Below are 21,542 nucleotides of genomic sequence, written 5' to 3' on the forward strand. Positions count from 1 at the left end.
GCCTCGTACACAGCAGCCCCCCCCCCACACACACATGGCCCCCCCGCGCCACTCACTCGCCGTCTACAAGCTCACATCGGCGGGAGGAGGAGGAGGCGGGCACCGGGCCGTGGAGATCCGGCACCATCGGCTGCTGAAGCGTTATGATGTTTACGGCGTTTGTCAGGCACGGTTTCGTAAATCTTGCGGGCCGTTTAGACCCGTAGACTGAAAGCCGTGAGTTGCGCACTTAAATATGAAAACACGTTTTAGGGAGAATGCATCGGTATGTAGTAGGGTTGTTAATCTATGTATAACGTCTATATTTGTACTAGCGACCGTTTGTATTTAGTATTAAGTTACAATTCATACCTGCCAGGGTAGCCCTGGGAAAAAAATGTACCACTTAAAAAAAAAAAAAAAACTAGGGGTGTCAAAATTAGTGTGTTAACTTTGAGTTCATTTAAGGTTTCTTTAACGCCACAATTTTTTTTTTAAGGCACGGTTAACTCATTCACTGCCATTGACGGCTATAGACGTCAAAAATTAATTTGAACTATTTCTATTAGTTTAATTTTTTTTCCACTTTTGTTAACCAGAGTATGAAAACCTAGAAAAAAAATATTTACATTTAGAACAGATATAATTTTATTTTATTTTTTTTAAAGAAAAAGATGATTAAAAATTAGGGGTGTCGGGCGATTAAACTTTTTTTCTTCTTAATTAATCGCACGACTTCACTAGTAAACTCACGATTAACCACAAATTTGATATCTGTTCCAAATGTACAATATTTTTTTTCTAGGATTTCATACTCTTGTTAATAAAAGTGAAAAAATGTGAAACTAATAGAAATTGTTTAAATTAATTTTTGACGTCTATAGCCGTTAATGGCAGCGAATGAGTTAATGACCGCTTGTACTGGGGGAATTCCAGTCGCAACGCAGCAGACACGTCCACGTCAAAATTTTGCAATAATAAATGTAATAATAATGCATATATTTGTGGAGACAGGGGTCAAGTTGTATTTTACATTTTTAAAAATGTGCAGAATTTCACAAGTTGCTTCATGATAAAGATTAGATAGCTCTTAATATAAAAAGAAAAATGCACTGAGCTGTCACCAATGTCTTACAAATGCAATTTTGCCATCTAGTGGCAGAAAAATGACCTCAACACAAATCAATAGCACACTTTTTCTTTTTTTTTTTACAGTACGGTACATCTTTTTAATTCAATTGTATAAATTATTATGAAATTATTGGATAAATTACTAAAAGATGCAACCATATTTCTATCAGTTAAATTTTTTTTCCACTTCAATGTGAACATACGAGTATGAAAACTTAAAAAAAAAATGTACATTTACAACAGATATAACATTTGCGATTAATCGTGAGTTAACTATTGAAGTTATGCGATTAATTATGATTAAAAAAAAAAAATCTCCTGACACCCCTAAAAAACCTTTGTAAACAAACAATCACGGCTCATTTGCTTTTTGGGTTTGTTCATGTGACGTTCGCAATCGAAGGTACAGTGATGTCATTTTCAGTCGACAGCAAGTGACAAAATGGCCGCCCCCTGAGATGGATAACAATGGGTGGATTTTGCAATATTAAGGCTGGGTGATATGGCCGAAAATTCAATCGCGATTTTTTTTCCCCCAGTCATTCAGGACGATTACGCCTTTAATGAATTTCAATGTAATGAACCCAAGAAATATTTATTGAAGCATCAATTCTTTCGAGTACCACCAGAGGGAGCTTAGTCACCACTTGAACCACACTTTGCGAATCAATGACTCAGCGTTTCGTATTACGCACGAAAGTGATCCTGACCACGCAAAACAAGCAACTCCCTTATGCCACATTATTGATGATTTCATTACTCCCGCGTAGGATCGCGCGACGAGTAATAAAACATTATCTTTCATTTACCCCCCCCCCTCCCCCCTCCTCCCACTCTCTTTTTGTCAGTGCTCGTTGGAAAGGTTAGGCAATTTGTTTTAATGTTTAACGTGCCAGACGCCACATTCACACTCCGATTGCCTTTAAACTCTTTGAACAAGCTGCTGATGTTACAACAGTCTCGCCAAATTTGACCCGGGAAATTGAACTTTCATTGAAAGCGCTTGGCCAAACACTTTGATGGTTATAATCCAAGTGTACCTAATAAACTGGCAAGTGTGTCCTCCCACCCACAGACAAAGAAAAAAAGAGAGGGGGGGGGGGGTTTGGCTGTGCACGCTTGAGTGCATTTAAATCTTTACAAACTCTCCGCTTGACAGTGATGAATGTTACAATATGCTTAATGCACGTCGCTGTTGCGTTCCTATTCCGCCGATGTGCATTAGACGCGGCTTAATAGCGGGCGACCCCGGAATGAGAATATAGCACGACTAGAACTGGACGCAACATGACATGTATCAAAAATCATTATCAAGTACTTTCCTAGTGCAAGCAAATGGCTTGAGGACGTTATAACCAGTATAAGAATAAGCGAAAGGTGCGTTTGTTTGACGCGTTATCTGTTCACGCACACACACGGTCACTCGGGCAAAAGGCTTATAGATTGAGCCGAGCGGCTTCCGCGTCAGCGTATCGCACTTTAGAGTGCGGCACCCCGACTTGACATTGACACAAATACTCTCCGGGCCGTATAGCGCACTATCACCTCTGCAGACTGTATATACGTTCGCGTGTGTGTGCGTGGCAGCGTAGCGTAAGCAGCGACCAATTAAGACGCTTAATGCGTGATAAAATCAGCCGGGACGAGGGCGCCGCCGGCGTCGTGTGGAGAAATCCGAGCCGACGACCCCGTTTTATGACCTTGCCGATATAACCGCTCGTGTCAATACAATTGACGGTGTGGAGTGGAGCAAAAAAAGTTTTGCTGACCGGAAGCCGTCGTGTTGTTTTTGTAAAAAGCAGACTTTTTTTTTTTTTTTGTGGTCATTTAGATGGAATGCGGCCGTACCTAATATTGTGAGCGTCAGTTGAGCAGATGTGGCTTGGCTTACACGGAGCTTCTTTAGTTTTATGAGGCGTGCGCCGAGGCAGGCGAGGTGATGATGCTTACCCTTCAGACGGGAGGAAAAGGCTGTCAAACGTAAACAGCGAGCAGGGCGGATTGACGGCACTTATAGCGGGGGGCGCGCGGGGGGGGGGGGGTGGTGGCGGGGTGGTGGGCTGCGGTTGCAAATGCCGGCCAGTTGTTAAAAAACAAAAAAAATCAAAATTAAAAGCAAGCCTAAAGCACCAAAGAAAAATGACATGAATTCAGTTCAAAAGAAACCGATATCAGTGGAAGGCGCGGCCCGGGTTCCGAGCATAATGCGAAGAACACGAGTCCTTGAAATGTCCCACTAGGGGGAATTAAACATTTTATACTCATTACTGATTTTAATTGTCCTTATAAGGGGACATATGTTGTGAGGGGCGGCTCGGCGGGCCAGACCTGAACAGTTAGGAGGAGGTTTTTACATCTATTTTAGAACCGAATCCGTAGAGACAAGTCCTTGGAACCAAGTCTTTAGAACGGGGATGGCCGGAGTCCTGCGGGTTTTAGAGAAAGTGAAAAGGTGAAATGTCCAAGACCTGCAGCACTCCGGTCCTGGAAGTCAGTGGAATCAAGACCAAGACCCCACAATCTAATTCTTTGGGTTTGTACCCAAGCTTTCAGAACCAAATCTTGAGAACAAGTCGTTGGAACCTAATCATTTGAAGCAAATTCATAGAAACAAGTCAATGTATCCAAATTCCCAAAACCCAAACCTTGAATTTGAATCCTCGAAATCCTAGGAACAAAGTCCATGTAGCCAAATTTTGAAATCTAACTCATTTGGACCAAATTCCTAGAACAAATCTTCGGAGCCAAGTCCGAAGAAATAAATTTTTAGAACCAAGTCTCTCAAACCAAATCTTTAGAACCAAGACCTTACTAATCCCTTAGAAACAGAGATTTACAACTAATGCCTTGAAACCAGATCCTTAGAACCAAGTCATCAGAACCATAAACAATTGGACCAAATTCTTAAGAAAACTTCAATGGAACCAAATCATCAAAACCAAATTCTTCGAACAAAATCCCTAGAACACATTTCTTAGAAGCAACAGAAAAAAATTCTGCTAGACACTGGTCTTTGACCCAAATCCTTAGAACCAAGTCATTAAAACCACATTTTAGAACAAAGTCCTTTGAGAAAAATCCTTAGAACCAAGTCCTGAGAAATACATTTTTAGAACCAAGTCTCTCAAACCAAATCCTTAGCACCAAGACCTTACTAATCCCTTAGAACCAGGTCCCTAAAACCAGAGATTTAGAACTAATGCCTTGAAACCACATCCTTAGAAAGCAAGTCATCAGAACCATAAACATTTGGACCAAATTCTTAAGAAAATGGAACAAATCATCAAAAGCAAATTCTTCGAACAAAAGCCCTAGAACACATTTCTTAGAACCAACAGAATTTTTTTTTGACCCAAATCCTTAGAACCAAGTCATTAAAACCACATTTTAGAACAAAGTCCTTTGAGAAAAATCCTTAGAACCAAGTCCTGAGAAATACATTTTTAGAACCAAGTCTCTCAAACCAAATCCTTAGCACCAAGACCTTACTAATCCCTTAGAACCAGGTCCCTAAAACCAGAGATTTAGAACTAATGCCTTGAAACCACATCCTTAGAAAGCAAGTCATCAGAACCATAAACATTTGGACCAAATTCTTAAGAAAATGGAACAAATCATCAAAAGCAAATTCTTCGAACAAAAGCCCTAGAACACATTTCTTAGAACCAACAGAATTTTTTTTTGACCCAAATCCTTAGAACCAAGTCATTAAAATCACATTTTAGAACAAAGTCCTTTGAAAAAAATCCTTACAACCAAGTCCTGAGAACCCAAATCTTGAAACCAGAAAAGTAAGCCATGATAAGCAAATTGTTTGAACTCAAATCTTAGAAATACACCAATGGACTCAAATCCTCAAGTCCAAATCCTGGGACTGTCCCATGATGGCCTTTAGAAGTGAAGCCACAGCTGAATGCGAATGAACAAAAACCAGAGGCGGGCGCAATGACTGATTTGCGCTGCTGCTGCGCGTTCCACGAATTAATTGCAACGCAGACGAGTCGCGTTGACAAATATTGTAGTGACGCTCTCAGCAGCTTGACCTTTTTGAAGACAAATCGCGAGGGACGTTATGAAGCGCGGCACGTTTGCGTCGATATGAAAATGAGCCGGCGGGCCGTGATAAACGCCGGGGCCCCTCCCACCGCCAAAATGATGCCAACCACAACTACGGAGTGCGTTGGCTGTCGTGGCGACGGATGATGCTGATGATTCCAAAATAGACCGTCAAAAGGGAACTTTGCATGCTCAGTTTTTAGCCGAGTCGCCTAGCATAAGGCTAATTTAGTCATCGCTAATCATGTGTTTTTGACACCTCGCCTTCCAATTAGCCAATTTGCAGAGGAAATCCGACCCTTTGACCCGTCTGCTGCCATTGACGGACCATGGGGCAGTAAAATGTCCAGCGAACAAAGTCACAGTCTTCATACGTCGGTGCGGGTTCAAGCGTGGTCGTGAGATGAGAATAGCAGTTAGCCTCGCTGGCTTTGGCTAGTCCAGGGGTCTGCAACATGCGGTTCTGGAGCCACATGTGGCCCTTTAGTACCTCTCCTGTGGCTCCAAATTTTTTTGTATACATTCAGATATTTTTTATGTATTTATTTGTACTTTTTTTAAATAGAAAAAATAGTATTTATATTATTATAATGTTCAAAAAATGTCCAACATTTTGAGTTGTCAGAAAAATGGCTAAAAAGTGACAATAAAATGTCCAAAAGGAACAAGAAAAGCAAAAAATTATAATAAAAATGTCCATGAAATTGTTAAATATGTCAAAGAATTGAATAAGAAAAGAAAAAGGCAGAAAAGAAAATGTTCAAAAAGTAACCATAAATATAAAATGTCCCAAAAAAGAAGAAAGGCAGAAAATTATTATAAAATGTCTTTGGAATGACCACAAAAAAAGTCAGAATATTTTTTTTTAAAGGCAGTAACTATAAAATGTCCAAAAATAAAATAAGGAATCCCCAAAAATACCATAAATTGTCCACAAATTTTTTTATAGCAAAAAAAAAAAAAAGGTCAAAATGCCAAAAAAAGGAAGAAGAGGCAGAAAATTCAACAAGAAATATTAACTTACTGTTTCTACTTTGGTACAAGTTTTACCAGTATAAAGTAAAAATGAAAAAAAATGCTCAAAACATAACCACAAAATGTCCAATAAGTAATAATAAAAATTTAAAAAAATTAAATTGTCTTTAAAATTAATTTAAAATTAATAAATTGTCTTTGGAGTTGCCAAAAAAGTCAGAAAATAGATTTTTAAGGCATAAAAGAAAACGTTCAAAAAGTAACTATAAAAAGTCTCCAAAAACCAAATAATAAATCCTAAAAATTACCATAACATGTCCAAAAAATTGCGAAAACTATCAGAAAATTGATAGCAAAAAAGTCAGGAAAAAAAAAGTCAAAATAGAGCAAGAAAATGTCCAAAAAAGGAATGAGAAAAGCAGAAAATTGGGCAAAAATCATTGCCTTCCTGTTTCTACTTTGATACCAGTCCGACTTGTATTAAGTCAAGTGAAATACATCAACTCAGTGGAGAGTCTTCCTGCAGTGTTGTTTCCGGCAACTGCTTGAAAAGGGCTCATTTTTCATTGGAATCCCATCTGACAGGTGTATTTTGACAGTAGTCTCGCTCATTAGACTTAATATCTCGTTCCTTTGGCCATCCCTCTTCATTTTTGGGCCTCATTGACTATTTTTCCCTGATAAGATATTAAGCATTCAGACCTCATTTACATCCTTATTTTTCAATTTGCTGCCGCACTAGTTTAATTTATTCCATATAATTTCTCCTTCTGAGAGGGACATTAATCATTGCCTGTTCCTTTTAGTGCCTCTGGGATCCCCCCCCACCCCCTCCCCTCTAAATCAATAAAATAAAGGCTCTTCCTTTGCTGAATATGATGAAACAGTTTTGCCAAGGGATATCAGTGTCTTAGCACTAGCCACCCCCCCCCCCCCCCACACCCCCCTTCTTGTTTTATTCATTTTAAATTCCAGGCCTGTTTATGCGTCTCTACGCTTGTCACACATGCCCGGTAACACAGGAAGGGAGGTCAGTCCGTTGTGGGCGCAGCCATTCGTTTTATCCTCCCCGAGCCGGTGGCCTTCTTCTTGATCATCTTCATAAGACTCCTTTTTTTTTTTTTTTTACTTTTTTTTTTTTAATAGCTGATGTGGGATCGTCAAGTGTGAAGAAAGGGGAGGTTGTTATAGAAATTTAACTATCCTTTACAAATTGTTTCACACCCGAGCGGCACACAAGGTCCAGTAGGTAAATTACCAGGAGGGGACACGGACTTAATCCTCGTGTCTTTTGTGGCCTCAAAATGGACGCTCGCTTTATTAAGAACATTTCCTGATCTTACTTTTAGTGGCGGCCTTGCTCATTACCACGGGGCGTTAATCTATATTAAATTATTACCAAGAAAAAAAAAAGAGAAGGTTCTCGAGAAGAGTTCAAGTCCCCAACATCAACTCTTAATGACATCATTCTTCTGCTGTCATTAAGGATATTAAAAATGCATTAAGAGGGAAAAGTACTGCTGAGTGGCGACAAATCAGCCAGCGTTCGCCCCTCAACATTTCCAACTTGGAAAGTGATCCAAAGTTTTTTGTGCCCTCTTACACTTTCGCATGAAAATCAAAGCGCGGTGTTCATATTGAGGGTTCGGTGTTTAATTTCGCCTTAACACTATATTATTGTGCTGAATGTAGCAAAGTAGCCATAGAATGTTTCACAGTATGTACAGTACATAGTGTTTTTTTTTTTTTGTTGTTGCCTAAATGCCTGATTTTTTTCTTCATTATTTGAGTCTGGTGTTGAATTTTTAAAAAAATGCCTCCGTTGGTGGTCAGTGTTTTTTTTTTTCAGATCGATACCAGGGCGAGTACTCAACTCAGTAGTCACTGATACCGATACCAAGTATCGATACCACTAGTACTTTTGACACGTTAATTCCCCCACCCAAAAAACAATGATAGATTAAGAAAAGACCTATACATCACAATATGATATATTTGGTTAAATTTGCATGAAATTAATGGCAATTGCTTATTTTTCTAATTCCTAGTCATCATAAAATGGCCACAAGGACGGCCGATACTAGTATCGATCATCATCACGAGTACTGATACCTAAAAATAAGGCACCAAAACGGATAGTTAGTATCTGTACTCCTCTATCTTTACTTTTATTATAGTAGAATTGAGTTATTTAATATGTATTATTTTCATTGTTATTTATTTTTTATTCTTAATATTAGATATATTTTTTTATACCTATCTTTTTATTGTTATACCTTAATATCCCAGGTACATTAAATTAAATAAACAATGATTTTTTTTGTGTGTGCTTGTTTCAACTTTTTGTTTTGTTTGTTTGTTTTCTTACTGTAATGCCCTCTCATATGTGGGAAAGGAGAGCAAGCACTTTTCAGATGTTAATTGAAAAGTGCATTTCTTTTGAATGGGTCTGGAACGTATCCAGTCAATAAACAGGGGGTTGACAGTGAAGAAGCGTATTATGAAATCATTACTTTTATTTTGATGATCCTGCACGGATTGAGTAAAAGTTAAAGGCGGCGATCACGACACGCTTGACCTTTTATTTTCCACCGTTTTTCTCCCCGGGACGACTTATTTTCTAACATTCTGGGCTGACAAGAGTGAATATTGTTCACATTCTCTTTTTGTGTTTTATAAGCTAGTACCTGCCCATAATGTGTTTGTACTTTACATCCTGCCAGTACTTAACATTTGCACTCCATTTTGTCGGTCAAGGCCCGCTGAGTATGTACAACAATTTCATTTGCGCTATAGGGGTTTTTTTCTCGGGCTTTTAATGGGGTTGACTGAATGCGCATCTTGTTGGATGCATATATATATATATATATATAAAAATAAATAAATATATTAAAAAATATATATATAAATAAATAAATACATATATATATATATATATATATATATATATATATATAAATACACATATATATATATATATATATATATATATATAAATACACACATATATATATATATATAAATATATATATATATATAACCGTGCCACCACGGCCCATTGCTCTATCACATTTGACATCAAGATGTTCTCTTAGCTTGTCCAATTCATCTGAAATGTGAAGTCTTTAATCCTTCCTCGGGTCTCCTGACGGCTCATGGCGGCTCACGACTCTGGCTGGAAGTGTTCGGTTTAGGTGAACGGTATGGGATTTTTTAATAGGTTTAAGGTGAACTAATGACTATACACACACTCACACGCACATAAAAAAAAAGAAAAAAAAAAGAGCAATGATGATGACATGTCAAATCGGTTAAATTACCGAATGAACAATACTGAGCTCTCCAGAAAAAAAAATAAAAATAAAAAATGAAATGTGAAGTCTGTCATTTCTTAAGCCATATTGTTGATGGTGCTTTACGGGAAACTAAATAGGCTTAAAATTGGGCATAAACAAGTCATACGTACTATTATTTCTCAGGACTCCTTTCTACTATACAAAATAATAAAATAAATACGATGGGTTGAGGATTTGATGAAAAACAACCAGTGCACTTTGCAAACAAGTAACCCGAACCTGACAAAGTTATTTCAAGCCCCCCAACCGCTCCCCATAAGCCGGGCCGGTAGGAAATGAAAAGGAGGGAGCGGTTAATGGCGGCGCGTGATGGCGGAGGCCCGCTTGGCTCAATGGGACGCACGCGGCCAGACCGGCTGGGCCGAGCGCTCGTAAAGCTGATGAGGTCTTAGCGGGGCGATGGGGTTCTAATGTGAATTAGAGTTAAAGAGAGCCCCCCCCGCCAGGCTCGTACTCAGGACAATCTCGCTCACTGGCGGGCATCCGTTGCTAATATGACATTCCCGCCGATCGCGGCTAATAATAATCGCAGAGGGAGGGGCCTTTTATGGCTGGGAGGGATATAAAGAAAGGCGGCAATTCTGCCTTTTGCTTAATGCTCATCTCTTGGGAACGACGCGCGATGACACTTTCCTAATTCTCTTTGCGGTTTGTTTACAAAGGAAGTGCTAAGAAATACAGAGGGAGGGGCTGGTGGGAGATTGTCAGCTGCTCACACTTTTCTGCCATTAGGATCTGATCGGAAATCTAATAAACAAACTGTGGTCTACTGTATATGTATAAATATGTTTTTGGGAGTGAAGGACAACATATTTAAAAAACGTATTTATACGTTTTTTGTGTGTTTTTTTTAGACTAGAGCATACAGAAGACTTTAATGCAGCTTATGACCTGAAGAGGTTGCTTAAAGCAATGATGTTGTTTTTTTTAAGTACAAAATTCCACGTGTTCGTTAGTTGTCATAGTTGCCTTCAGTGAGAATCTACAATGTACATAGTCATGAAAATAAAGCAAATGTGTTGAATAAGGTGTGTCCAAACTTTTGGCCTGTACTGTAAGTGTTACACAAACATTGACATGAGCAAGGATGAGATGAAAATATCTTCATAATTCTAATTCAATAATTGTAAATATAAATTTAAAACATTCAGAATTGTCTTAACTCGTTCACTGCCATTGACGGCTATAGACGTCAAAAATTCATTTGAACAATTTTTAGTAGTTAAACATTTTTTTCCCACTTTTGTTATGAAATCCTAGATTTTTTTAAAATTGTATTAGAACAGATATAAAATCTGTGATTAATCGTGAGTGAACTAGTAAAGTCATACGATTAAAAATTAATTAAAAATCGCCTGATGCCCCTAATTTTTTAATAATATTTTCCTTATAAAAAAAAAAATATATATATATATAAAAAAAAGAAAAAGAAAAGATTATTAAAAATTAGGGGCATCGGGCAATTAAAATTTTTAATCGTAATTAATCGCATGACTTCACTAGGTAACTCGCGATTAATCACAAATTTTATATCTGTTCTAAATGTACAAAAAAAATCTAGGTTTTCATACTCTTGTTAACAAAAATGGAAAAATATGTTCAACTAATAAGAAATAGTTCAAATGAATTTTGGACGTCTATAGCCGTCAATGGCAGTGAATGAGTTAAAGTGCAATAAGTCCGGCCTTTAAAATTCTATTATGAATTTATAGTAAAAAGAGATATTAAAATAATGGTTTTATGAATTGATATCAGGCTCAAAAAGGACAATCGATTCAATATCGATTATTACATTTTTTTAAACCCAACCCTACCTGATACACCCAACAGTCGCATTTTAGGGTCAGAAAGGCTTTTCAACTGGGTCAAGGGTTCTACTCCTCGGACTTCTTCTGACAAAAGAAGCATTGAAGACCGAAAGTGGGCCAATCTGACGACCATGCTAGTCTCTTTAGTCGTAACTTTCATTCAATACAAGTTAAAACCACATCAAGAACCCGACGTCTCACTTGTTATTATGCCAAATTTGAATTTCCAATGAGGACTAGCATTCATTCTAACAGACAACTTCTCCAGTTGCCGAAATCAGCTCCCACAGCACCAACTGCTCCAGCGGGGCCCAACTGCCCCCCACAGTTGGCTTAAATACAGGATCGGCCATTTTTAAATGATTTCACTTGTGACAGGCCTGCTGTGACAGAATAACACATTCTGCCGAACAAATAGGCCGTGGAGGTCCCTGGAGTCAACGCGGAAACCCCCTTCACAGGGCCCTGCAGCTCTGTTTGTGTAAAATGGGGCTTGTTTCAATATGGCGCCGCTTCTGGAAACATATTGGAGCACAAATGGAATGCAAATTCTCATCAGGAGTAGCAAAAAGTAGAATAAAGTCAAAATTGCTTGGTGGAAAAATGATTACAAGCTTAGGATGACAACATCCGCCTCGCCGAGCTCTTCCCGAACCTTTCTTTGTGCGTGGACCGGACAAAAGCCATCGCTCATAGGGCGGCCTGTCAAAGCTGTTCTCTAATCAGCCAAGCGTGCCCCCCCCCCCCTCAAAGAATAGCAAGACATTATTCAGCTTCCTCCTTCTGATCTTGAGGCCACAACAAACCCGTGCAAAGCCACGGCTGAGCGGTTCGAGCAGGAAGAAAGAGTCCACAAAATAAAAGGAGGGACACAATGCGCGCTTGTCGCGGGCCTGCGGATCCCGAGGCCGACGGGCCCCGGGCCACCGCGGGGGACGCTTCGACCACGGTGGCCCCGACTCCATCGCACACTCAAAAAGCCTTGAACCCGAATGCCCTTCGGAAAGTCGGGTGGGAAAAGCAAGAAGAACAAGTTGATTTTTAAAGACAGGAGCTCAAATTGAAGAATCCAACAAAGGACAATTTTACAAATATGCTTTCCACCCAAAAAGCTCAAATAATACCTTATTTGTTATGGTGGCTATCTCCCCCCCCCCCCCCCCAAAAAAAAGACAAAGGAAGGAAAAAAAAAAAAAGAAGTAGGAAGGCCTATTTTGTCTGACAGTATATTTTTGTCATTATTTCAAAATATATAATTTTTTCAGTACATACATTTTGAAAAAAAAAACTTACTAACACTAATATTTAATAATTAAATAATTTAAAAAATAAAAAGTAGTGTGATTTTTTTAACAAAAAAAAAAAAAGTAAAAATTCTCTGAAAATTATTATTTAAATTTTCTACTAAAGCGAACAAACTCTTCCTTTTACTCTTATGCTTTTGCTGGAGCTCTCTTAAAGCAGTGTAAAATGTTTTTTTTATTATTTTGTTTGCACTTTTTTGTTTTAGTAATTTTTGTCTTTTTTTCCTGTACTGTTTTGAAATCGACTTTGTTTTCAAAGGCTTTTAAATGGGGATGGGCGAGTACCGATACCGGGTATCGATACTCGCAACGGCCGCCCCTCTTGTGGCCGTCTATGATCAGATGCTAGAAATTATAAATAAAATCGCTATTAAGTTCATGCAATTTTAAGAGAAAACGCTAAATTGGAGTATGCAGGTATTTCTTTAAAATGATATGTTATCGCTTTTTGTTCATGTATCAAAATCACTAGTGGTATCGGCAGTAGTATCGGTATCGACGACTACTCAAGAGTTGAATACTGGTATCAATTTAGTAGGATCGAGCATCCCTAGTTTTAAAGGTCAGCTTTTTGAAAATGTTTAACTCTACTCCTAAATTCAATACAATTTGTAGTAATACGGTAAAAAATTAAACAAACCAAAAAAAGTCAACTTAAAAGGTGTTGCACTAAATCCAGAAGTACAAAAGCCTACTAAATTCTTCCATTAAAAAACAATCAGATTGGATTCTAACATTTAAAAGAAGATGGTAGCACTAAGATAATACATGGGGGAAAAAAGTTCAAGTCCAACCAGGGCGAAACGTAAAAAGTGTGCAATTATCATTTTTCCACACTTCCCATATTTCTTCCTGGCATTCGCTGGCTGTGTACGAATATGGCGCCGAATGTTAAACGGCCCCCGAGCCCCGTGGCTGAGGTATTGCCCCCCCCCCCCCCCCCCGTTACCACTTAGCCCTATTTGGCCACTCCGGCTCCCACTCGTAATCGAGCGCCTCCTGCTGTGATTAGAAATGGGCCCTCAATCAATAGCGATAGAGAGGAATGAAAAGCCGGCGACGTGGCGAGCGCCGCGGGCCTCGCTCGGGGGCAAACATGATAGCGTTAGGGGAGGAAAAGAAAGAGAAGGAACAGCTTGAAAGCGCCTTTCACTCTGACAACGTTGTAATTGTCCCTCGGGGGAGCGCCGGCTCATGTTATTAGGAAACAAACTCTCCCTGTTGGCCACTTGTGCTGAACACTGGCGACAACGGAGCGCGAGGAAGAAGAAAGACGCATAAATGCATGGAGAAAATGGATTTATTTCCGCTCGGGAAGGACTGCCGATCAAATTGAAAGGCATTTCTTGGAACTCACTTGAGACTTTGATGGATTTGTTCCACAAGGCTCATAACCGGGTCCCTAAAATATATTAATTTTCACCGAGATATACCGGAGCATGGCCTCATGTTATGTGACTGTCCTAAAATTTATTCTGTATGGAATATATCTCTCTCTCTCTCTCTTATTTATATATATATATATATATATATATATATATATATATATATATATTAGTGCTGCCAAACAATTTCATTTTCTAACTAATTAATCTATGTGACTGTCCTAAAATTAATTCTGTATGGAAAATATATATAAATATATATATATATATACTATATATATATATTAGTGCTGCCAAACAATTTCCTTTTCGAACTAATTAATCACACAAATTCCCATAATTAATCACGAATAATCGCAATTAACTCATTCACTCCCAGTCATTTCACTGAAGCAACCCCCTTCGCTCCTGGCTGTTTTACCGAATTTTGACTAATTTTGCAAGGCCCACTGAATATTGCGTTCTACTGCTATAAAAACTTGGAACCGACCAAAAGAAAGATTATCAGTAAAGAAAAGGATATTTCTGTTTGCGTTTTGCGGCAATTAGCATCAGAATATAGCTAAGTTTCATCATTATTCACAAATCTGTTTAGAACTGTGGGTAAATGAGCTTGTTTGCCACATGGCCCTGGTTGATCTCTTATACTCTGCTGCCGCCTGCTGGTCGTTTTTGTAATTACTACTATTGCTTCACTTGTTCTCTGCAGTTCAGAGGCTGCATCAAAGTCTTTTGTATGCTCTAGCCTAAAAAAAAAACATTTAAAAAAAATGTAAATACGTCTTTGGGACACTTAAAACATTTAAAATAGAACGTATTTATGTGTTTTTGGGAGCAAATGAGTTAATCAATATTATTATAACTATTATGCTATTTGAATTTGGCTCTGAAAAGTGTACAAATTACTTTCAAGTTCTCCAACAAGCATCAAGCAAGTCAATGAGAAAGCGAACAGTAAAAGTAAAGTGACACACTGAGTTAACTCAACTGAGTTAATTTTTCAAAACGCTTTAATAAATTCAAATTAGTCTCCAGAGTTAATGCATTAATTTTGACAGCCCTAAATATATATATACAATGTGACTATACTGCACATTTAATGAGACCCAAATGTGACACGAGGGTTAAAAAAAAAAAGAAAAAAAAAGTCCATTAACACTTATTTATCCACGTGAGTTTGTGTGGCTAATTTAAGACCCTTAGGTTGCGGAAATGAGCTTCTCCATCACACATCCCGGATTCCATTTACGTTTCTTGCATACAAGTCAATTTGTGGCTGTCCCGCGCCATAAATCATCGCCAGCGGAATGCTGCGTCCACATTACCCCTGGATGAAAAATAAAAAACATTAAAAACAATTTAAAAAAAATGCAGGACTTTGTTTGCTCCAAAAAGAGTTAATTCGGATTCCATGTCAATTTACTGGATAATTAAATTAAAAAATCAATTATTTAAACAAGTTATGTGTGCAACAGAATAGGGCTGCTCCATTATGAAGAAAATATTAATCACGTTTAATTTGGCAATAATTGAAATCACGATTTAAGACAATCATTTGTTTAAATGTAAAAAATATTAAGACAAATAAATGTAGTTTCTTTTTGGACCAAATTAATGATTTTAAAATAAAAATATGTGCAATATATACATTTAAACAACTCAAAATTAGTATTCATCGTCTTACATTTTTTGTTCACGATTATGCAAATTTCATAACGGCGGAGATTGTAATGGAATTTGGATGAATCGCACAGCCCAGCAACACAACAAACAAATGAACGAATGAATGATGTTTGTTGATCACGTGACCTCGTACAGGTTCACTTCCTGCGCTTCCGTCGGTAATGGGCTGATAAAAGAGACACGACCCAACCAGGCAGAAAGCAGTTGTGGTCACTAAAATAGGTACAAGAGTGTGTCACATATCAGGAAATAATTGACGACCCCCCCCCCCCCCCCCCCACACACACACACACACACAAACCCTCGACCCCACGCCTCCTCCCTCGGTTTCAATCTATGGCTCAGCAGATGAAACGAACGCTGCTGGCTTGCTTGGTTCCTTCGGGGTCAAACAAAGCGCCTTTTTCGCACACACGCACGCACACGCGCACGGGACGGCTGTGGGGCGAGTGCGCGGGGCAGCCATGCTGAAAATGTCCCCGTGTCCTCCACAAAATGATACGAGCGAGTTTGTCGTACGCCGAACACGTTATTTGTCATTGACAAAGTTGTAATTGTAATAAGAGGGGCCGTCGTATTCATTGAGATTCAAACGAGGGAAAGCCACGACCAAAACGGGGATGAGAATTAGGGATGAATTATTTTTTATAAAAAAAATTTCCAACAATTGGGCTTATTTACAGTTAACTCATTCACTCACAGCCATTTTCACTGAAGCAACCCCCTTCGCTCCCGACTGTTTTACTGGATTTTGACTGATTTTGGAAGGCCCACAGGTTATTGTATTCTATTGTTATAAAAAACACGGAACCTACAAAAAGAAAGATTCAAGTCTCTTCTTTCATCAGGAAAAAAAAAGTATGCTTGAATCTGTTTCCGTTTTGCAGCAATTAGCATTAGAATAAAGCTAAATTTCATCATTATTCACATTCTTGGTGAAAACACTGTCAAAAAGAGCTTGTTGCAACATGGCCCTGGTTGATCTCTTATACTCTGCTGCCACCTGCTGGCTCTTCAGTTCAGAGGCTGCATCAAAGCCTTCTGTGTGCTCTAGCATAACCCCCATAAAAAAAAGACGTTTTAGGGACCATGGTGATATTTAAAATAAAACATATTTATACGTTTTTGGGAACAAATGAGTTCATCAAAAACTTTTTAAATGGCGGCAGGTGTGTGCTGACTCCCAAGTTGTTTGTCCTAACATTTCTTTTTCCGAATAAGTTGTGTAGGTCAACGTTCACTTTAATGATGGTTTATACTTGGTTTCATTATTAACACCTGGTATTTGAACAGGGGTGTGTAGACTTTTGATACCCGCCCCAAATTTTCCATTCTTCTGTGCAAAGAGTGTATTTTGTGAGCTCTGGGTGATGGTTGAGTCCAGGGGGGTAGGGTGGGGGTGCGGGTGGGCGTGGGGTATGGGGGGGGGGGCTTGGGGATTGTCATTGCACGCCATTACCAAGACAATAGGGCCATATGGGGAACAGAAGGATGTCCCGCTCGCTTCTTTTGGGGCACAGCTTATTATTCCCGCCGGGCGGTCACTCCGAGGTTGGCGTTTTTAGCATAACAAGCGACGCGCGCGGGGGCGAGTCATTTATGTGCACGACGTAAGGAGGAGGAGATTTATGGCCTTTGAACAAAAGTCAACACGCAGACGAAGGCTCACGGCGAGATAATGGTGCGACGTCGTGTTCATCAAATCAACATTATGTCAGCCGGCCTCCCGGGGCCGCCGTGTCATGCTACCATTATTCTTCCCGGACGCACAATAGAGAGACGCCACGCAATCTTACACTCGTAGTGGGCTGCAAAATATATTGACGCTTTCTAAGGGGGGGGGGATAAGAAAAGTTTGGAAACTAGGTACTACCACAGAAGTTCCAAGTGTTTATTATAAATATACTAGGGGTGTCAAAATTAATGCATTCATTTAAAGTTCCTTTAATGCCACTCATTTTTTTAGCGTGCGACTAATGACAGCCCCTTACTTGGAAAGCCTCCAGTCCACTTCCAGTCGCAACGCAGCAGACACGTCCACGTCAAAATTGAGCAGTAATAAATGTAATCATAATGCCGATATTTGTGGAGACTGTGATCAAGTTTTTTAATTTAAAAAGTGTGCAAAAAAAGACTATATAGCTCTTAAAATGAAAAGAAAAATGCACTGAGCTCTCGCCAACTTCTTACAAATGCAATAATGCCATCTAGTGGCAACATTTTTTTAGCTCAATTTTATGAATCATTATGAAATTACTGTATCAATGACATAATAGTTTAACATTTGTTTCTCACTTTTTTGTTAACAAGATTATGAAAACTTCATTTTATTGTACATTTAGGACAGATATAACATTTGCGATTAATTCTGAGTTAACTACTGAAGTCATGCGATTAATTACGATAAGAATTCCTGAGGCCTGACACCCCTAAAATATCTGAAAGATTTGCAAAAACAGTTGCAAAATTGATTGCACATATGAACATCAGGGTTGCTTTACATAGTTTGGTTTAAAAGTGGCTGTTTTACCATCAGGAACAACAAATTAATGTGTTAATTAATATGTGTGTGTGTTTCTTTAAAAGTATCTGCCTTTGTTTTTTGGGGGGGAATTTTTAGGAAAGTGCAACATTAACTCATTCACTGCCATAAATTCATTTAAAAAAAAAGATTATTAAAAATTAGGGGCAAGAGGCGATTAAATGTTTTTAATTGTAATTAATCACATGACTTCACTAGTTAACTCACGATTAATCACAAATGATATATGTTCTAAATGTATAATAAAAATATTCTAGGTTTTCATACTCTCGTTAACAAAAGTGGAAAAAAATGTTAAACTAATAGAAATAGTTCAAATGAATTTTTGACGTCAATAGCCGTCAATGGCAGTGAATGTATAAAAAAAAAGAAAGAAAGAAAATGTACAATAAAAAATTTTAGAATTTCAACAAAAGTGGGATTTTTTTTTAAACTAATACAAATAGTTAAAATGAATCTTTGACGTTTATAGCCGTCAATGGCAGTTAATGAGTTAATAAGGGGTACAGATTTTTTTTTTTTGCATTTCGTATCGTTTCTATTAAAAAAAAACAAGCTTAAAAAAAATCTTTCCCTAAGGTTAGGAATTATGATGTTGTGGCTTTCTGTGTTTGTATAGCAACTACACATACTCGCATCGTTAGCATTTTTGACTCCGGAAAAACGTCGCTCATCTTGACAATTGTATAGAAAAGCTGTCTGTAAAGATGCCGTCTTAAGCCTTTTCTTTTGGTTGGAAAAGCCGGAAAGTTTCACCTGAGGCTATTAGCCGGAGCTCCAGTGTCAATAATTATTCTGCTATCTGCATGTAATGAATTGACCGTTCCCATAATCCGTCTCATAATGGCTTTAGGACACCGAAGGGTCCTCTAAAAAAGATGAGAGCATATTGATCCACAAGATGAATGCTCTTTAGGATGTTAATAGTCTAATTTGCCTTAATGATTTCTCCCAGTCAAGGACGGGATAATATACACTTAAAAAGGCATTCCGGGCAAGAAAGCGGAGCAAACTGGACGCTTCCTGCATGAGAATGTAGGCCAGCCCACTCCGATGTTGGGCAATTGATGGTCGGGCCCGCCATTAGTTTGTCTTTATTTGCTTCCTTCCGAGGTAATTATCCGGGATTAATGCCTTTTGTGGGGTGTCGAGCAAAATAACATTAGCTGTATTCGTTTACACCACAGCCTGCCTACAGCTAATAAGCATTTAAGAATTTTCTTTTATTTTTTTTTCTCCCCCCCCCTCCTGCATTACGCCTCATGCAGAATAAGCTTCATGGTTGCTTGATGCATTACACAATTACAGAGCAGCCAGGAAGCACTCACAGTATATTGTGATGTTTAATTGCAGCTATGTTCAAATATGTTGACTTTTAACTCTTTGACTGCCAAAAACGTTAAATAACGTTTAGTAAAATCCTATGGAGGAGTGCCAAAGACGTTAAAAGACGTTTGTTTCAAAACAGAGGTGAAACTAACCATTTTCTATTGTTGATTACTGAAAAACGGAATAAGGTAGAAACAAACTTTTTTTTCTGATGAAAGATGAGAGTCCATTTCATTTGGTAGTCTGTGTGTTTCCATAGTCCAAACACATAATTTTCTGTGGACCTTGAAAGATCAGTCAAAAATGCTTAAATCGGCTGGCACCCACGGCATCCCTTTTCTGAAAACGTGTGGCAGTCAAAGAGTTAAGAGCCCTGAATTGGGTAGCCGGCAAAAAAGAGGCGGGGTTTTAGGTTTAGTCACCAAAGCATGAAAAGAAAACAATCAAACAAAAAAACAATTTTTTTTTCGCAGGAGTTTTTCTTTTCACGTTTGGGGGCTGGTGGTGGGAACTTCCGCCTCTTTTTCACAGGTTTTGGTGGGTGGGAATTTTTTTTCTTTGTACTTCCATCCACGTTTTTTTTCCTGCATATATTTTTGGTGGGTGGGGGGCATCTTCAAAAGCCTCATTTGAAGGTGATTGTTGTTTTTCTTAAAAAAATTTGGGTGGGGAAAAAACACCGAAAAATCATCTTTGTGTGAATGTGTTTTTTTTTTTTTTACGAAAAAGACCCACAAATTGTCTTTTTTCTTTGTTTCTTTTAATGATTTGGTGGTAGAAACCACCCCCGCGCCTCCAAATTTCCACAAATATGCAGATTTGTTTAAGGCTTTGTTCAGTTTCAACCCAAATGCACCCAAAAAAATTAAAGAAAAAAAAAGGTAAAAGATGATTTGGGCAGGTGTTTTCCCACACAAAACATTCAAAGAAAAACAAGCAAACAAAAAACAGCCATAGAAAAAAAACAGGGTTTGGATGTGTTTTTTTTTTCCACTACAAAAAAATTATAAGACCAAAAAAAAAAACTATATATATATATATATATATGCAGGTAATATAAGCAAAAAAGAGGATGTTAATGTTTTTTTTTCATAAATAAATGCAGCCAACAAAAAAGATGATTTGCTGGTGTTTAAAAACAAAAAAAAACCAATTCCACACAGAAACATTTACAAGACAAAAAAAAAATAAAAAAATGAGAAAAACAAAAAACACCAAAGAGGATTCAGATGTTTTCCCCCACCAAATCTTTGGAAACAAAACAAAAGCAACCATCAAATAAAATGATTTGCTAAATTTCCCCTCAAAAAATATTACACGACAAAAAACTGGAGGTAAATAAAAGAATTGCAGGTATTTTTCCCCGTGCCCAAAAAAGGCGTCAAAAAGAAGATTTGCAAAAACACTGATAAAAAAATAAAATAAATAAATGAATAATTTGTGTCGAATTGGCACTTTCCCTAAAGCCGCGCAGGACTCTACTTCCCGAAGATGGAAGTGTTTCAACATCCGAGGAATAACCTCAGTAGCACTCCGCGTTCTCCCCTTTTTCCCACTGGCAATTTTTTACATTTTATCATTGAAGTCAATGAGCCAATCAGCAATTGACGCCAGCGAGAGCGGGATGAGTGTATTCAGAACGCGGTCACACAGCCAATCTCCCGCTAAAGAGCAGCGATAATGTAATAATGCCGGGGCTGTAATGGTGCTGAACAGCTCCCATTCATCCCGACACCACCTGATCATTGCTTGAACGGAATAACGCATTACGCCGGCGGGAAATGGCTGCCAACCTCCGACAATATCTCCGCAATGTGCGCTCCTTTCCTTTTTTTGTTACCTCGGGTAACATTGCTGTCGCCGTGTAATAAAAGGCAGAGCCATCAGGATGAAATGGGAAAAAAGAGATTGAAGGCCTTCTGCCGATGCTTCCGAAGACTGCTTGGAAATAGCTCCTTTTCGCGCGAAACAACGGGGCGCTCTTATAAGCGTAA

The 21,542-nt window shown here is 38.4% G+C and overlaps 1 protein-coding gene across 20 annotated transcripts in view; it reads right to left on the bottom strand.

Moving 5' to 3' along the window:
• Positions 1-21,542, bottom strand: part of fbxl15 (F-box and leucine-rich repeat protein 15) — a 158,969-nt gene that overhangs the window by 19,619 nt on the left and 117,808 nt on the right. Inside the window, exon 13 of one of the 20 annotated variants that reach the window (XM_077550685.1) lies at positions 15,211-15,321. The exons of the other annotated variants lie outside the window; for them this stretch is intronic. The gene's annotated coding sequence lies outside the window, so the exon portion shown is untranslated. Of the gene's footprint in view, positions 1-15,210; positions 15,322-21,542 lie in introns of those variants that run through there. 20 annotated transcript variants of the gene reach the window in all.

The sequence above is a fragment of the Vanacampus margaritifer genome, chromosome 18, assembly GCF_051991255.1.
Source record: "Vanacampus margaritifer isolate UIUO_Vmar chromosome 18, RoL_Vmar_1.0, whole genome shotgun sequence".
Lineage (NCBI taxonomy): Eukaryota > Metazoa > Chordata > Actinopteri > Syngnathiformes > Syngnathidae > Vanacampus > Vanacampus margaritifer.